General features: G+C 42.7%; 1 protein-coding gene across 11 annotated transcripts in view; it reads right to left on the reverse strand.

Moving 5' to 3' along the window:
* The window catches only part of LOC117352366 (semaphorin-4D-like), a 348,824-nt gene that overhangs the window by 216,734 nt on the left and 114,735 nt on the right, over positions 1-17,355 (reverse strand). Inside the window, exon 1 of one of the 11 annotated variants that reach the window (XM_033928872.1) lies at positions 16,336-16,359. The exons of the other annotated variants lie outside the window; for them this stretch is intronic. The gene's annotated coding sequence lies outside the window, so the exon portion shown is untranslated. Of the gene's footprint in view, positions 1-16,335; positions 16,360-17,355 lie in introns of those variants that run through there. 11 annotated transcript variants of the gene reach the window in all.

The raw sequence follows: 17,355 nt of genomic DNA on the forward strand, positions 1-17,355 counted from the left end.
AACTGTTTGTTCCTTGAGTATCAACAAAAGGGCTCCAATCCTCAAGATCTGTGTCCTTCAGCACAGAATAAGAGACAAATCTTGGTGAAACCCTGCCCCTCTGGGTCTTTCCTGGTGGTTCTACACTGCTAGTCAGAGTGACGTGGGTTCTGTTCCCAGCTTAGATCTTCATCTTGCTATACAAGCTGAAAAGGCAGCACATGTAGCTTTTATGATGGACAAAATCATGGTTATTGCACTTTGCAGGGTTGCCCAAGTCTGGCCCTCGAGATTTACTGGCAGGCAAGGTTTTCAGAATATCCGCAATGAACATGCATGAGGGAGATTTGCATACCAAGAAGGCAGTGCAGGCAAATCTCTCTCATGCATATTCATTGTAGATAGCCTGAAAACCTGGCCTGCCAGTAATCTCGCGGACCGGACTTGGGCAGCCCTGCACTAAAGCAACACCCAATGAGTACATTTATTACTGCATGAGTCCTGATTCAAGGCCCAAAGCCAAAGATTTTCACTGCCAAAACTAAGCTAAAGTGGGGAGGAAAATCCTCCAGGTATTTGCAAATAAGGAGCAACAGAAACTCCAGCGACATAACTACCTGATTTGCACAGAGCATTTTCACTTGTTTTGTGCTGAAGGAGCCATAGTTTCCATTTTCATAACTTGGTTTCACTAAGCAGCAGGTATGCCAAACCCACAGGCCTCCACAAACATCACTCCAACAAACTGTATATAGCTTTCGGAAAGCATGCTTTTATGTTCAATTACTGCATTAAGCAAAGCTCCATAACAAATACTTATGTATAAAAATTATGTGGTGCACTGCAATGAACAAACCTCCAAAATGTCAGTGATAGCTGCCAGAAACCACACAATTTCTTCTAGGGAAACTCAGCATCCTGCTATAACCTCAGTGGTGGATAGACCGATAGTTGCATATAGACGGGGTAGAAACATAGGGGAATTAATCAATCACAGTGTTCTGAAGGATCCACCCTTGAGAACCCAGGGATATCATTCTCAATGCGGATACTGTCAATGGTGCCCATTCATTCTGCCAGGTGAAACTTTGAAGCACCCTAAGACAGACAAGCTATATTATTTAAATAAGAGAACGGATTGTGACACAGCTAATGTGATTTATGTAATACAATGCTCTTTTTAAAGTTATACCTAGGGCATACAACTAGATCCATCAAAACAAGGTTGAATGAACATAAATCTAGAGTGCAAATCCAAAATGAATCTGCTCCACTGGTCCACCACTGGAAACTTATGCACCACACTTTGCAAGATCTGAAATGGAGAATTCTTGACTTCATTATAGTAGGGTGGGAAGAAGGTAATATAGAACAAATTTATAAATACTAAAGAACTGTGATAGATGTTTGAGCTCGGCTCTATGATGCCAGATCTTAATGAAACATCGGACTAGATGGCTTTAGCGGACTAAATGTACTTGGATGTCTATAGTGGTAATTGTCAGTGTAAAGTGGCGGGGTGAATGAGGGTTGCTGTGCACCTCATTGGATAATTCAGCTAGTGACGTTCAAGGGATTCCCTATTTCTATTCAACGGAAGAACGTCACGGCCATTTTGAATTGGCAACGGCAGTCACACAGAGTTATAGCAGCACAAATATTTGATAAGAGAGATATAAATGCAACTTTTGAATATTTTTTGCTCACTGTGTGAAGAAAATTATAGAAGAATTATTTGCTTTATTCTTAGTATCTTCCCAACCCTGAGGAAGAATAATGAAACGCGTCAGTGAGGACTGAATGCAAAGCTAAGTGAAGAATTTCGTATTGATATTCACCTTACAATAGTATTTATTATTTTATTAAGAATTTGAATGCACAGTGAAGATAAAAGTAAAAGAAAAAATCATACATGCCAAGAAGATAGTATCCAGATCGATGAGGAACAATACCACATGAAGTTATATTACTCAAGTGGTAGTCTGAGGATCCGAGAGATACCTTTAATATGATGTAAAAGAATGAAAGAGTGAGTGTAAAGTTGTATTGAATTGGATGGTATATGATTGAGGATACTCTAGTCAAGTTTATGATACACCGATGAATTAGTTTTCGGCATACTTTAGCAAGGCATGTTTATCCACTCCTACCTTTTCTAAGATCATTTTCAAGCACTTTTTTGATCTCAAGTGCAAACTTCTTTAAATCAGTCCCCTTATATCTTACTCCTGTTACTGTGTCTTACCTATCTTTGCTTATACCCTAAGCTGTCTATTAAAATGTTTTATCACATATTGTGTTGACATTGTCACGTAGCATACTATGCCATACTTTGTATTGTAATTTGAATATTTTTACTGCTGTTACTGGCTAGTGTTTATGTTTGACTTGTTCTTCCTGTACACCAGTGGTTCTCAACCCTGTCCTAGGGACCCCCCCAGCCAGTCGGGTTTACAGGATATCCTTAATGAATATGCATGAGAGAGATTTGCATATAATGGAAGTGACAGGTATGCAAATCTCTCTCATGCATATTCATTAGGGATAGCTTGAAAACCTGACTGGCTGGGTGGTCCCCAGGATAGGGTTGAGAACCACTGCTGTACACCACCTTGAATGAATTCCTTCAAAAGGGCAGTAAATAAATAAATAAATAGAACTAATTCCTTCCCATACAGACTAGAAAAGTCATTCAGGAACCAAGATTTGGTAGGTTTTCTAAAAATGCATCCCAGTTGTGAAAGAGACCTAATCCACAGCATTCTGTACAGTGCTGCTGAAAGCATAACTGAAGTCAGTGCATAGTGTCATTCATCTTAGCCACCAAGTCATAGGCCTCCTCTTTATGCAAAGCACAGTGTCAGATGGCATGCATTGAAACTCAATATTCTTGAAAACCCATTTTCTAGCAATATTATATATTTCTAGCAGATCTTAGCCAAATGGAACTTTTCAGAACCCCTGTGTTCTTTTCACACATTGCAGAATATTCTAAATAGCACAAAACAATCTATAGTTTATGGTTAGATTGGAAAGTTCAAACGAATATGGACTCTTAACATGCTACTCATTGCTCAAAGCATCTTACAGAGCTTTGAGCATCTTACTGAGCAATCAGGGTTCAGTAACACTCTGGTAATGTTTATGGGATTCAAGGAGACCGGCACTTGGCAGAATATGGAGTCAGACAGCATGAATTGATTATTTCAATGGGTGGGGAAAGATGATGGGGCCAAGAAACAACCCAGTTGGAAGAGTTAGGGCAAATGCTCTGAACCTCTGCTGTGGATATGTGATGTTTCTATGGTTACCAAAAAACTGAGACAGAGGGAGACTAGGAACAAAATGCTTCTCTTTTAAAGATTAACAGCCATGCAAACCCTCTTCATTGTCCCAGTGATGAAAAGTTACAAGGACACCAAAACATGAGCAATCAGAAAGTTGGTGGGATGTAAAAGAGGGGAAAAATTAGCTTAGTTTTCCTCATATTTATTTTTGCAGCATTTTATCTTGGCTAGAACTTTGTCCTCTTAGGACCAGCACCTTCCCACAAAGAAAACTAGAGTAATACTTTAATGTATTTTAATAACCAAACTGTTTCAAAACTTTTTATTGAATAAATCAATTACAGCATGCATAAGGATAGTCTGAGAGGGATGCAGGGCCATGTGCAAAGCTCATTGTGGGGCCTCGTTTGCATAAGTCAGAAGGGGCTGAAAAGCAAGACTCAAAAGCAGGGTCATGTGTGAAGAAACACAGCCGCACAATGGTAGGGCCAGTTCCAAATACACATCAAGCTCACAAATATTGAAAAGATGACTGAACACAGCAGAACATCTGGGCATACAGATATACTTATGCACAAACAGTTTCATCAAGCAGGGGGAGTCAGCCAATTCTATGTCAATCAACATTTACCCTTCCCTGCTAAAGACATAATAGGCACTTGACAAACACAAAAAAAGCTACAAGGAAGAAAAAGAGAATCCCCAAATTTCAAAGTCAAATTTCATACAGTTATCCCCCAAATCTCTCCCACCTATCCCCTCCCACTACAAATAGAGAGAACTCTGTTAACACAGATGATACATATCAGAGGTTCAAAAGCTTCTAATCGGTAAATACCCCATTCTTAACCTATGAAAATTCCAAGAAACTAGACAACAACATCCACAAGAGTGGGAAGCAGAAATTTAAAAAAAGTTTGAAAAGGCTAAATTTTCAATTGCATTTCAAACCACAAAATTATGCATGAAACTCATTTTCAAATACAAGTAGCTGTCAAAATTGAATTTTAAATCAAATTATGTAGAAAAATATACATATATACATTCACATGATACAGAACTAGATGTTGGTGGCACATTAATTATATTCTGCCCCTACATTGGGAGAACCAGTGATAATCAATACATATAATTTAAGGCATAAGGCAGTTCCTGAGTTATAGACGCCCGACTTAAGTACGACTCGTAATTAAGAACACGGTTTCAGCTTCATTTGATTTCACTGAGCAGTATTTCCAGTAGCATAGACTCCTACACATCTACTGTAGCAGATTCATTAAAAATAGTGTGTGGTTGTGCATGCTGTACCTTAGAAGGAAGACTGGTAGCAACAGTTGACCACTTCATCAGCTGGGAACAGAGGTTAGCAGCAAGAATCTTAAAATCTACAAGTTCCAAGATACATACAAATCCGACTTAAGAACAGCTTTAAAAATGTAACTCATTCTTAACCCAGGGACTGAATGTATATTCTGCAGATTGTCTCTTTTTTAATGTATATTACATTGTTGATACAGTATTATGAAAATATGTGCATAGATTTTGGCTGCCAAAAATCTGCTTAGCCACAGTCAGACAGACAATGTAGAAAAGTGCAGGAGAGAGTTTCTAGAAGCCAAAATTTAGGCTTTTAGGCAAAAAGCTGAAATCCAGAACCTTTAGGGTATCAGTCTCAGAAATATTCCCCATATGATGCTCAGAAACCAAGAAGCAGGCAGTGCTCTAGAGCAATGGTTTCCAACCCTGTCCTGGAGGACCACCAGACCAATCGGGTTTTCAGGCCAGCCCTAATGAATATGCATGGAACAGATTTTAATGCTTGTCACTTCCATTATATGAAAATCTCATATTCATTAGGGATAGCCTGAAAACCCGAATGGCCAGGTGGTCCTCCAGGACAGGGTTGGGAACCACTGCTCTAGAGTTTTGATGTGTGGATTAAACAGTAGACTGAGGAGGGATTTTGGAATTAGGTAACATTCTGGGAATAGAGAGGGAGGCTATTCCAAAAAAAGACAACTTTCACCTTATCCAGGGTAGAACCAGGTTGCTAGAACTGATGATTAAAAATGAGAAACAGCAGCTTTCATTACAGAACCCGAGGGAAAACTGATCGACACTCAGGAGCACATGGTTCAGCATAAGGTATCTTTTGAAGTATACTATCAAAATAGGGAAATTAGGGCATCCCTAAAGAGCAGTTGCAATAAAGGTAAAAGTACCTCAAGTGCCTTTAAATAAAAAGCAGAGACACTTGAACAACTATAAATACAAATCAACATTTTTTTAAAGGTCATGCACTTGGGCTACAGAAAACCAAGGGAGCAGTATTATATACGAGAAATACTTTTGTGCTCGAAAGATGAGCAAAGCTTAGGGGTAATCTCAAGGTAGTCAAACAGGTACAAAGGGTGACAGCCAAATCCACAAGGATGCTTGGGTGCGGGCAAAAGAAAGAAAAGTAATAGTAAGTCTCTGGTGAGGCCCCATTTAGAGTACCGAATACAATTCTGGAGACCACACCTTCAAAAAGACACCAGCAGAATGGAGTCAGTCCAGAGGGCAGCTACTAAAATGGTCAGTGATCTTCATCATAAAGAATACAGAGACAGACTCATAGGCCTCAATATGTATACTTTGGAAGAAAGTTGAGAGACGATATGATTGAGACATTTAAATATATCTGAAGCATAATTGCACAGGAGGCAAGTCTCCTTCAACTGAAAGAAGGATCTGGCATGAGAGGGCATAAAATGAAATTGAAGGAGGATAGATTCAAAAGTAATCAAAGGAAATACTTCTTAAAGGAAAGGGTGGTGGATGCATAGAATGACCAGTTGTGGAGGTGAAAATGAGGAATATAATTGTATTCAAGAAAGCATAGGGCAGGCATGCGGGATCTCTTAGGGAGAGGAAGAGATAGCAATGAGGTGGGTGGCCTTTACCTGCCATAATTTTCTTTGTGAATATATCTTGCTGGAAACAAAAAAATAAGAGGGTGAGCTAAGAGTACATTAGGCGTGAAACTGTTGAGAACAAACACCCAGCAACTATTGTTGGATGTACACAAGTTGATGACGGCAGTGTTATAGATTGGGAAATGTTTTCTTGGTATGGTCTGAGTCTCAAATATATCTCTAGAATGCACGCTCAACCGATATGGGTATCTCTCCATCCTTGCCGATCAAATACACCCATATTGACAGTCTTCCCTATGGCTGATGGGATCTTTCAGCAGGACAATGCAACATGTCATACCGCCAAAATTTTTCACATGTGGTTCACAGAGCACAACCAAGACTTCCAGCTACTTTCCTGGCCTCCAAATTCCCCAGACCTTAACCCAATTGAGCACATTTGAGACCACCTCAATCAACATGTTCAATGACAGGATCCACCACCACACGCTCATCAGCAACTGTCAGACACAGTGCAGTCTGCATGACCCCAGATACCTCTAACAACCACTAAGCATCTTATTGAGTCACTCTCACTAGGTCTGGCTGCTGTCCAAGCTGCCAAAGGCAGTTATTCTGGATATTAGCAGGTGGTCATGATAATGTGACTCAAACATGTATATTAATGAATGCATGTTTCATGGGAGTGAAGACAGAAGAAATTGATTTCTGAAGCTCTTCAAAGTGGCATCTCTAGAAAATCATCTAGGTATTTCAAGAGTTTTAAGTCAGATCTAGTCTCAGAGCCAATCTAAATTTAGCTAAATAGCGAAGATTAAGTGAAGATTTAGGGCTCCTTTTACGAAGGTGCGCTAGCGTTTTAAGCGCGCGCTACAATGCTGCGTGTGCTAACCCCGCGCTACATGGAAAATACTAACGCCAACTCTATGGAGGCATTAGCATCTAGCACGCGCGACATTGTTGCGCACGCTAAAACCGTTGGCGCATCTTCGGAAAAGATTAGTTTGAGAAAATCCTTCACAGTTCTAAACATAGTGATAAAAAAGTAGAAAAACCTGTGATTGGAGAACACAAACAAATGTAGAAAGTGTAGGTTCTTATTTACTATAAGATAGGTGTGAACTTACGGAATAGCACATAAGAGTAGTAGGTGCCTGCACCAGAGAGCTTGGAACTTAAGAATCAGTAGACTACCACCCACCACAAGAAAGAAGTGACCTTTGCAAGAAGAAAGTAGGCTTTTATTTTCCTTTATAGAATACTGGTGTAAATAGGTATATGTGGGCATATCTGTTTAGGCATGAGAACTTAAACCAGCCATACAGCACAAGTATGCACTCTGCCCAGACTCCACTTATGTGAACACCCATCTACAAAGTATGGAAGATAGGCATGAACTTACAAAACAGCAAACAGCCAGATTGACATTTATGCACCTGTGTATTTACAAACGCATGTACCGGTACTTGGCAAATTAAACCTACAAAACTTCTAATAGAATTCCCTGCAAGAGATAGAACCACACCCCCCCTATGGTTAGAGTGCACTTACACTATTTTAACTGCCAAAAGGTATGAAATAGATAATGACACGGGGGGAAAAATCTGTCCCTGTCACTGCCCTGTCCCCGGCTCACCATCCCTTTCACCGCCCTGCCACCATCATTGCCATCCCATTCACCGCCCTGTCCCCGCAGCATCCATACAAGCCTCAGTACTGCAATATTTAGCTTATTCCTTCCTTATAAATCAAAGTTCTGGCTGCTGAACTAGAGAAAGAGATGTTCAGCTAGCAGGGCTTTGTTTATAAATTTTTATCAACACAACTAATATACTACTTTATCCTAAAGCAAAAAAAAAGAAAAAAAATAAATAGAATTTTTTTTTCTACCTTTGTTGGCTGGTTTCTGCTTTCCTCATCTTCTCATTCCATCCACTGTGTGTCTTCTCTCTGCGTCTTTCATTTGCTCTGTTACTGTGCCTCTCCCTTCACCCCCCCCCCAATTGATCTGGCACCCATCTTCTTCCCTCCGCTCCCCCATAGTCTGGCATCTGTCTTTTTCCCTTCCAGCATCTTCTCCCTACTCTGTCTTCCACATTTCCCTTCAGGATCTGTTCCTCTCCACCCTCCTTCAATGTCTGTTCTATTCCTTTCCACCACCACCCTTCCCTCCCTCCTTCCCCATCTGTTCCTTTCTACCACCCTTCAGCTCCTCTCGTGCTACCTACCTACCTCCCTCCCTCTTACTTTCGTGGCACGTTACAATGTAATTTGTGCAAGCTGCTGAAGCCTGTGAGCTCGGTCCCCAAACAATTTTGCTTCTGTGTTCCTATTTTCCCCATCTCCCTTATGCATCTGGCATTGCCCCCCCCCATGTCCATATACCATCCCCATGGCATGCATGTCCCCTTTATGTCTCTGTCCCTATGCCCCCATGCACATAATTTTCTCTCTGCTTCTGTTACCTTCCTGCGTCCAGATTTCCCCTCTCTTCCTCTTCTACACCAATGTGTCTCTTCTCTTCAAGCCCATCTAGCTTCTTTCCCTCTTTCCCCTCCCCCCCCCTGCTTCCAGCATCTGGCTCACCTGCCTGCCCTCCCCTTTCTTTCCTGCTGTGGGTTTCTTTCTCTCCCTCTTCATCCCCTTGGCCCAGAATCTCTTTCCCTTTCACTCCCTCCTTCCTAGTGTGAGCTGGGAACACGTGTGATCTTGCGGTCCAGCAGCCCCCTTCCGCCCGATTGCAGCGTTCCGCCATCTCCCTCCCTCCATGTCACCTTAGATGATGAGTTTGCCGGCTTTCTATTTTGCCCAGCCGCATGCGCGGCTGCTCAGTTGTTCAATCTTCTCCTCTGACGCAACCGGAAACAGGAAGTTGCAGCAGAGGAGAAGATTGAACAACTTGAGCAGCCGCGCTTGCAGCTGAGCAAAAAAGAAAGCCAGCAAACTCTGCATCTAAGGTGAGGTGGAGGGAGGGAGATGGCAGAACGCTGCGATCGGGCGGGTGGGGGCTGCTGGACCGCGCAATCCTTAATTGCTTCACTGTGGAGACAAGACCATTCACCGCTCCACGGGGCGGTGAATGGCCTTGTCCCCGTCCTCGCAGCGACCACTATTTTTTCTTTCCCCTTTTCGGCGGGTTACCCGCGGCTAGCCGCAGGTAACAACCACCGTGTCATTCTCTAGTATGAAACATAATAGTAATGTTTTCTCAAACTTACCTGTAAAATTAATTGTAGCATTACTTCTTGCAAAATAAAGGAAAATTGAAAAAGGTGTATAGAACCTGAGTAATTTATGCTTACACAAAGAGAATACTGTAAGGAAAGGGTTGTGTCAGAAGTGTGTTTAAAATTTCTGGAACTCACTAGACAAGGTTCTTGGTGGATGGTGGTCTAGGTAATATGCTGGAAGTTTGCTCCACTAACCTTTAGCTTTTTCTTTATTTACCAGGTTAGCGCACTACTACCATGCTGAAAACAGAAGGGCACTATTTAGAGATCCCCACCCATATCAATTTCTTTGCCTCAAAACGGAGCATTTTCAGTACCATTCAGGTGACAGATGCATCGGTTTTACTGGGCCAGGAGAGTGTGGGAAAGTGAGGTGCATGTGGTGGTGGTAGGGCGGAGAAGAGGGCGAGGGGGATTGCCACTGCTCCAGAAACCTCCCATCCTCACTATGCCAGTGCCTGGAGGTCTCAACTCCACCCTTGAGATACAGCTGTCAGTCAGGTTTTAGAATAATCAACAACAATGAATATGCATAAGACAGATTAGCATATAGTGGATGTAGTGCATGCAAATTTATCTCATGCGTATTCATTATAGATACCAGTATTCTGATAACTTGACTAGCTACAGTTAAGTGTGTCCCACTGGAATAAGAACCACTACTATAGGAGAACTTCCCTCCGTAAGGGTGGGTTCAGGATTGTATACTGCCTCCCCCAATAACAGGTCCTCATTAAAGCCCTGCACAAATCGTGTGTCTGCAGGGGCAGGGTATATCAGGCTTTCAGCAAAACTAAATGATGAAAGTCCTATCACCACACTGAAAGCAACATTTTAAGTGCTGCTCTCCTGCTTTGTAGGCACCACATCACCCCACCAAAATGTAATGCCCAGACATCTAGTCACCTTGTGCTGGGTCATCACTGAAGAAACTTGCAGTCATAGGACATAAATTCAGCAACAAGATGTTGCTGTTGCATGTTGAGTGGGATAGACTCCTCTCAAAATTATGTATCATGCCTATCATCATCAGCCCCACCTGACCATGGGAGCATAAGACCTGACCCAGAAATCAATCAAACCTGGTTACTTTGCATGATGGCATACAACACTTCCAGTGGCTGTCCCTAGCAAGAATTATTTAGTAACTTAAGATCAATTCATAATTAGGATACTGGCTAGTGCCATCTAAGGGCTAGATTCACAAAGGACACTGATCGTTTCCCGACCTGATTCACTAACATTGGTGCCGAGCAACCTCCGATCTGCACATGCAAATAAGGGGGAACAGCATGCAAATGTAGGTAGGCAGGCAGCGATTCACTAAAGAAATCTGGAACACCGACTGGGCTGACTGATCAACAAAAGAAGTGACTGCTGGGGAACAGTCGCTCAAGTGCTTTCTGACTGCATCTCCTGCTCTCTGCCTGAATTCTCCTGCCCCAACTCTCCTCTTGCCACCCTGCTCTCTGTCCCGACTCGCCGCCCTCTGCCCCGATCGCCATCCTACTTCTGCCCCGACTCACCTTGCCTTCCCCCACAGCGCAAGCCCGTGATTTTAACTCGCGGGTTTAAAGCGGATTAAAACCACGGGCTCACGAAAAAGTAAAAAACAAGAAAAAGTTTTCTTTGCAGGTCTGCCTGCCACGGAGGGCCAGTGCATGCGCAGACTATCTACAGATGGTCTGTGCATGCGTTGGGATCGCTGGAGAGTGATCCATGCAGTCGGTTGGGGGCGCGATTCCAATCGTCCTCATTTGCATGAGGGCGATTCGTGAATCAGCCCCCTGGCCACGGATTGGATCAGATCGCTCATGGCCTTAGTGAATCTGATCCATGGCCTTAGTGAATCTAGCCCTAACAGTCTTAAGAAAACATGCCAGCTGCTCATGTCATTCCAGGGAGCCTCTGGGTTTAGCTATTCTTAATGGTGATGTTTTATGTCCTGACCTGGTTGTAGTTTCTTTGACATCCAGATTAACTGCAGGTCTTAAAGCACCACAAACAATATGAAAATAGTCCCCAAATGAGTAAAAGTGCCCTGTGGGGGCAATATCCTCATGCATTTTGTTATAAAGTGCAAGACGGGGTAAAGCTGTAAAATCTTTTAGCCTTTGATGGTTTTCCTGTGTTTATGTTAGCTCTTTCCTTGGGGTACATTTGTCACCTTGACTAGCCAAATTCTTGTGGCTCCTTTTATCTTTCTAAATTACCAGTAAGTGCTCTGTCTTTCTGGTTTAGATGGAGGCAGTGGGGGAAGGGCACCAGCAAACCCTGCCTGTAACATGCTGGGTGCAACTTATACTCTCCAGCAGTCAGAAAAAAATTCAATTTTTAATTTGAGTTGCTGTTTTCTAAAAGCTAGTGCTCTTGTATTTGAGTTTAAATAGAAATTGGCCTAGAAACCAGCTGATGTGATAAACAAGACTTTTTTTTAAATCTGAAAAGCAATCATTATTATGCTGACTGTAGCTTTTACTGAACAGTTTACAGCTTTACTGAACAGTCTTTACCATAGATTTCCTCAGGCTTTGTAATGAAAAATAAGGACTCCTCTGAATGGCCAAGCACTGTTGATCTCACTCTGAGTTATATTGGCTATTATATGAGGCTCCTATTGAGTTAACCCTTACTTCTATAATCTTAGTGTTATCAGCCAGACTCGGTAGTTGAACAACTTTAATAACATGAAGTATCCTCTACATCGTCGTTCCTCTACATCGTCGTTCCTCTACATAAAAAGGGTTGCAAGGCTGAGGCTGCGAACTATAGACCGGTAAGCCTCACCTCAATAGTGTGTAAACTCATGGAGACACTGGTTAAGTATAGATTGGATACGATCCTAAACGAGGAAAATCTCCGGGATCCCAGTCAACATGGATTCACCAAGGGTAGGTCATGCCAGTCCAATCTTATCAGCTTCTTTGACTGGGTAACAAAAAGACTGGACTCAGGCGAGTCCTTAAACGTCGTGTACCTGGACTTCAGCAAAGCGTTTGACAGCGTCCCACACCGCAGGCTGCTGAACAAGATGAAATCAATGGGGTTGGGAGAGACTCTAACTACATGGGTCAAAGATTGGCTTAGTGGCAGACTTCAGAGGGTAGTGGTTAATGGTACTCTCTCTAAAATGTCGGAAGTGACTAGCGGAGTGCCACAGGGTTCAGTCCTGGGCCCTCTCCTCTTCAACATATTCATTAGGGATCTGACTCAAGGGCTTCAAGGCAAGGTAACCTTATTCGCTGAAGATGCCAAACTATGCAATATAGTAAACGACTATAATCTAAAGGATGCTATGGAGCAAGACCTGCGTACTCTAGAAAGCTGGTCCTCGATCTGGCAGCTGGGCTTCAACGCCAAGAAATGTAAGGTCATGCATCTCGGAAACAGAAACCCTTGCAGAACTTACACCCTGAATGGAGAAACTTTAACCAGAACTACGGCAGAACGAGACTTAGGAGTAATCATCAGTGCTGATATGAAAGCTGCCACTCAAGTGGAGAAGGCTTCATCTAAAGCACGGCAGATGATAGGTTGTATCAGGAGAAGCTTCGTCAGCAGGAAGCCTGAAGTCATGATGCCATTGTACAGAGCCATGGTGAGACCTCATCTGGAATACTGTGTGCAATTTTGGAGGCCACACTACTGTAAAGATGTGCTCAGAGTTGAATCGGTTCAGCGGATGGCCACCAGGATGGTCTCGGGGCTAAAGGGTCTCCCGTATGAGGAAAGACTGAGCAAGTTACAGCTCTACTCTCTCGAGGAGCGTAGGGAGAGGGGCGACATGATTGAGACATTTAAGTACATCACGGGACGGGTCGAGGTGGAAGATGATATCTTTCTCCTGAAGGGACCCTCGACCACAAGAGGTCATCCGCTCAAACTCAGGGGAGGGAAGTTTCGTGGAGATGCCAGGAAGTACTTCTTCACGGAGAGAGTGATTGAGCATTGGAACAAGCTTCCAATGCAGGTGATAGAGGCACACAGCGTCCCAGACTTTAAGAATAAATGGGATACCTATGTAGGATCCCTACGAGGGTCAGCCAAAGGATAGGATCACTAGGGTATAGACTTGAAAAAGCGGGGCAGTAGAATGGCATTCTTACAAATCTACTTAAATGGGACATTAGACTTAAAAGGGAGGGTCGATGGTGTGGGCAGACTTGATGGGCTGTAGCCCTTATCTGCCGTCATCTTTCTATGTTTCTATGTTTCTATGAAGTAAAAAACATTAACACACGATTTCAAGGCAGTTCAACTTTCACAGAATCTTCTCACTTTACCAGCTCATCCTATTCAAGGGGAAGCTGGAAGTGTGTCCATACACCTAGTGAAAATAATATTGTGCTCGAGTCTAGACTAAGCTGTATTAGATTAGTGGAAATCCAGGATGAAAACCTGGTGGTAGAACAATGCTAGCTAGACTCAGGTTCTCATGCAGTTATGTGGTCTACAAATATGGCAACTGTTCTCTCTCAAACAGCAGGGCTTAAGTCTCTGGGAAAGGCAAAGCTTTCTGGGGATTTAAGTCCACAGAGCACACTTTACTTATACATCTTAGCATAAACACTTATACACATCTCCATCGGTATTCTTGGGGGTTAGGTGAAGAGCCGAACCGCAAAGTGTGAAAAATTGTGAATAACTTCTTGGCCGGCTCTGACCCATCCCTGCCTCCCTCCTGCGTCCCTGGAACTTTACCTGGTGGTCTAGCGGTGAAGCGGGGCAAGAGCGATCTTCCTATGCTCCTGCCCCGTGCAGAGCCGTCATCAGAATGGCTGCCGGGAGTTCCCGTTGTAGACGGCTCTGCACGGGGCAGGAGCATAGGAAGATCACTCCTGCCCCGCTTCACCGCTAGACCATCAGATAAGGTTCTGGGGAGGCTTGGACGGCTTAAAAATTGCCAAAAAATAAAAATAGTTTTTTTTGTTTAAAAAAAAAAAAAAAAATCACGAATAACCGAATCCGCAGATACTGAAACTGCGGATTCAGAGGGAGAAGTGTACTTGTTCTTATACAAGAAACTGAGCAAATGCCCACATAAAAGGTATATCTTCCTTTATAGGTCAGCGAGCACCAAGAAATATGCTCAGTCTCTTCCACCAACAGCTTCCAGTCTAAGTTAAAGCGAACAATTCAGTGTCTTGCTTTTAACAGTTCTGTACATGGACCTTTACTACTACTTCTACTTACATTACATTACATTAGTGATTTCTATTCCGCCAATACCTTGAGGTTCAAGGTGGATTACAAAAGAAGTTATCTGGCCATTTCCAGAGGAATTGAAGAGAAGAGCGAGTTGTTTCAGAGAATCGGGAAGAGTCTTGCGGTGTTAGTTTGTCTTCAAGGATTTCTTGAATAGCATGGTTTTTATTTCTTCACTGAACAATTTGTAGTCTGGGGTCGTTATGAGTAAAATGGAGAGTTGGTGGTCCAGTTTTGCTGCTTGTGTGGCTAGAAGGCTATGCAGCACTAAACAAATTACATATAAGCACTTTATCCCTAATGGACTCACAATCTAAGTTTTATACCTGAGGCAATGAAGGGTTAGATGATTTGCCCAGGGTCAGAGGGAGCTACACTGGAAATCAAACCTAGTTCCCCAGGATCTCAGCTCACTGCAATACCCAGTTTTGAGTGGGCCTGGACCCAAGTCAGGTAGGCATATCTCTCCCTCTCCCACCCAGGCAATCCAGTACTTGGCACTCTAGTATCTCAGGCCACCCCTCTCCCATCTAGGCAATTCAGTCCCTTGGCACTCATGTGTCTCAAGCCTGCCACTGCATACCTTTTAGAGAATTGATCTTTGCCAGCAGCAAGCAGCGTGATTGATGCATGCTGCTCACACCGATACCACAGTCTTCCTTCAGATGTACTCCACCTACACAAATTGTTACAGAACAAGAAGTTTCATCAGAAGGAAGACTATGGGGTCAGTGTGAGTAGTATGTATTTGTCACACTGCTCGCTGCCGGCAAAGATCAGCTATCTATAAGGTGGCAGGAGAGATTTGGGGAGTTTTTAGCTGGTGGGGCTTGGGGATCCGCACCATCTATATGTAGATATGCTGCTACTGGGTGGAGCCTTAGGTATCTGAACCAATCAGGTCCTTAGGTCCTCGAAGGGGAAGGCCCACCATTTTGGAAGAGGCGGGCCTGTCGGCAGGAGAGAGTTGGCATCCCTTTTGCCGGCCATCTTCTAAATGTAGCGGAGGGAGGATGGGGGGTGTCAGGGTGTGGGGCTGTTGGGGAGTGTCAGAGTGTTGGGTGGGGTGTCGGCGAGTGTTAAAGTGTCAGGGGTTCGGCCCCTTTGTATTTACTGTGGAATAATGACAATTACCAGTCATCATTGAATACTGAATAATGCATAATAAATCATTAGGCCAACAAAACTATTTTCAGCTGTAAGTAACATAGTATTTTAACTTCTTTCCATGTGCATTTGCTCACAGTTCAGAACTGAACTCGAGGAGTGAAGAGAGGGGACAGACCAATTTGTTTTTTTGAATGCTGAAGCTTCTGCTATGTGGGTGTTCTGAAGCAGTGTGGTGAGGTGGTTGAAGCTACAGCCTCAGCACCCTGGGGTTGTGGGTTCAAACCCCGCACTGCTCCTTGTGACCCTGGGCAAGTCACTTAATCTTCCATAGCCCCAGGTACGTTAGATAGATTGTGAGCCCACCAGGACAGAAAGGGAAAATGCTTGAGTACCTGATTGTAAAAAACCGCTTAGAAAACCTTGATAGGCGGTATATAAAATCCTAATAAACTTAAACTTAAGCAGCCATTGCATTCTCTTTCACTTCAGATAAGTGTTGAAATCTTTAGAAAGAAATTTATTAGTGTTTTTAGACTGTGCAAATATAAGATTATATTAATAATTCCAGCGCGATGATAGAAGTTTAAGATACAGACAGTTTTATACCTTCAGGCTTGTCCCGTGTGTCTGGTCTGACGACTAAGGATATTCTGAGCATTGTTGAAGAGGGGAAACGTGTGATTAACAGCATATTTAGTTAAATAGTCACTTCGACATGTTTTTTGCACTATATAGTTTTTGTACTTGAAGTGGGCTGTTAGGTGATATACTTCCTATTTTTGTGGAGAAAAAGAAAAACAAACATAACGCAAAAAAATGTATCATAAACATGGATTTTTCTCTTTAGTGTTGATCGTCAAAACAGTATTTTGTATTTAGCATTCTAAATACTTTTTCTCACTTAGGCCCCTTTTACAAAGCCATGGTAAATGTACCGAAGCCCATTCAATCCCTATAAGCTCTGGTTTATTTACACCCTCCTTTTTACAGAACCGTAGCACAATTTCTAGGGCCGGCTGCGGCGGTAACAGCTCCAACGCTCACAGAATTCCTATGAGCGTCAGAGCTGTGGCCCCATGGCCGGTGCTAAAAACTGCTATGGTTTTGTAAAAAGAGGGAGGGGTACCGCGACAGCATCACTACTGCAGCATTGTAAAAGAGGCCCTTAGTACTCATAATATTTGTATTTTAAGTACTTCATCAATAAAACAATTATACTTATATATTAAATACTTTGGCGGGGCTGTATTTGTACTTGCAGTTTAAATACTTAAAAAAAGTATTTTCACCAACACTGTTGAAAAGGCAGTAAAGCTGTTTACAATATGATAATTAATTTTAAAAAAACAACAACAATCAACCCAAGTTGAGACAGGCTCATTGTAGCAGATTACTACAACCCTACCTTTGCTAAAGCATGAGATATCTAGGCTATGAGTTAGTGACCAATCTCTGACATCTAGGTCGACTCTACTCTGTCCTTCATATTCCTAATCTCAGCACTTTATCTGAGTTTAGGGATGGCTCAAAAGAAAAGAAAGATAATACCTTGTCTTTAGTATAATCAAACAACACATTGGAAGAAATCATTTTGATCTACTGGATCTATAGCTCTGCTGGGTTCAC

Source organism: Geotrypetes seraphini, chromosome 1, assembly GCF_902459505.1.
Source record: "Geotrypetes seraphini chromosome 1, aGeoSer1.1, whole genome shotgun sequence".
Classification (NCBI taxonomy): Eukaryota; Metazoa; Chordata; class Amphibia; order Gymnophiona; family Dermophiidae; genus Geotrypetes; species Geotrypetes seraphini.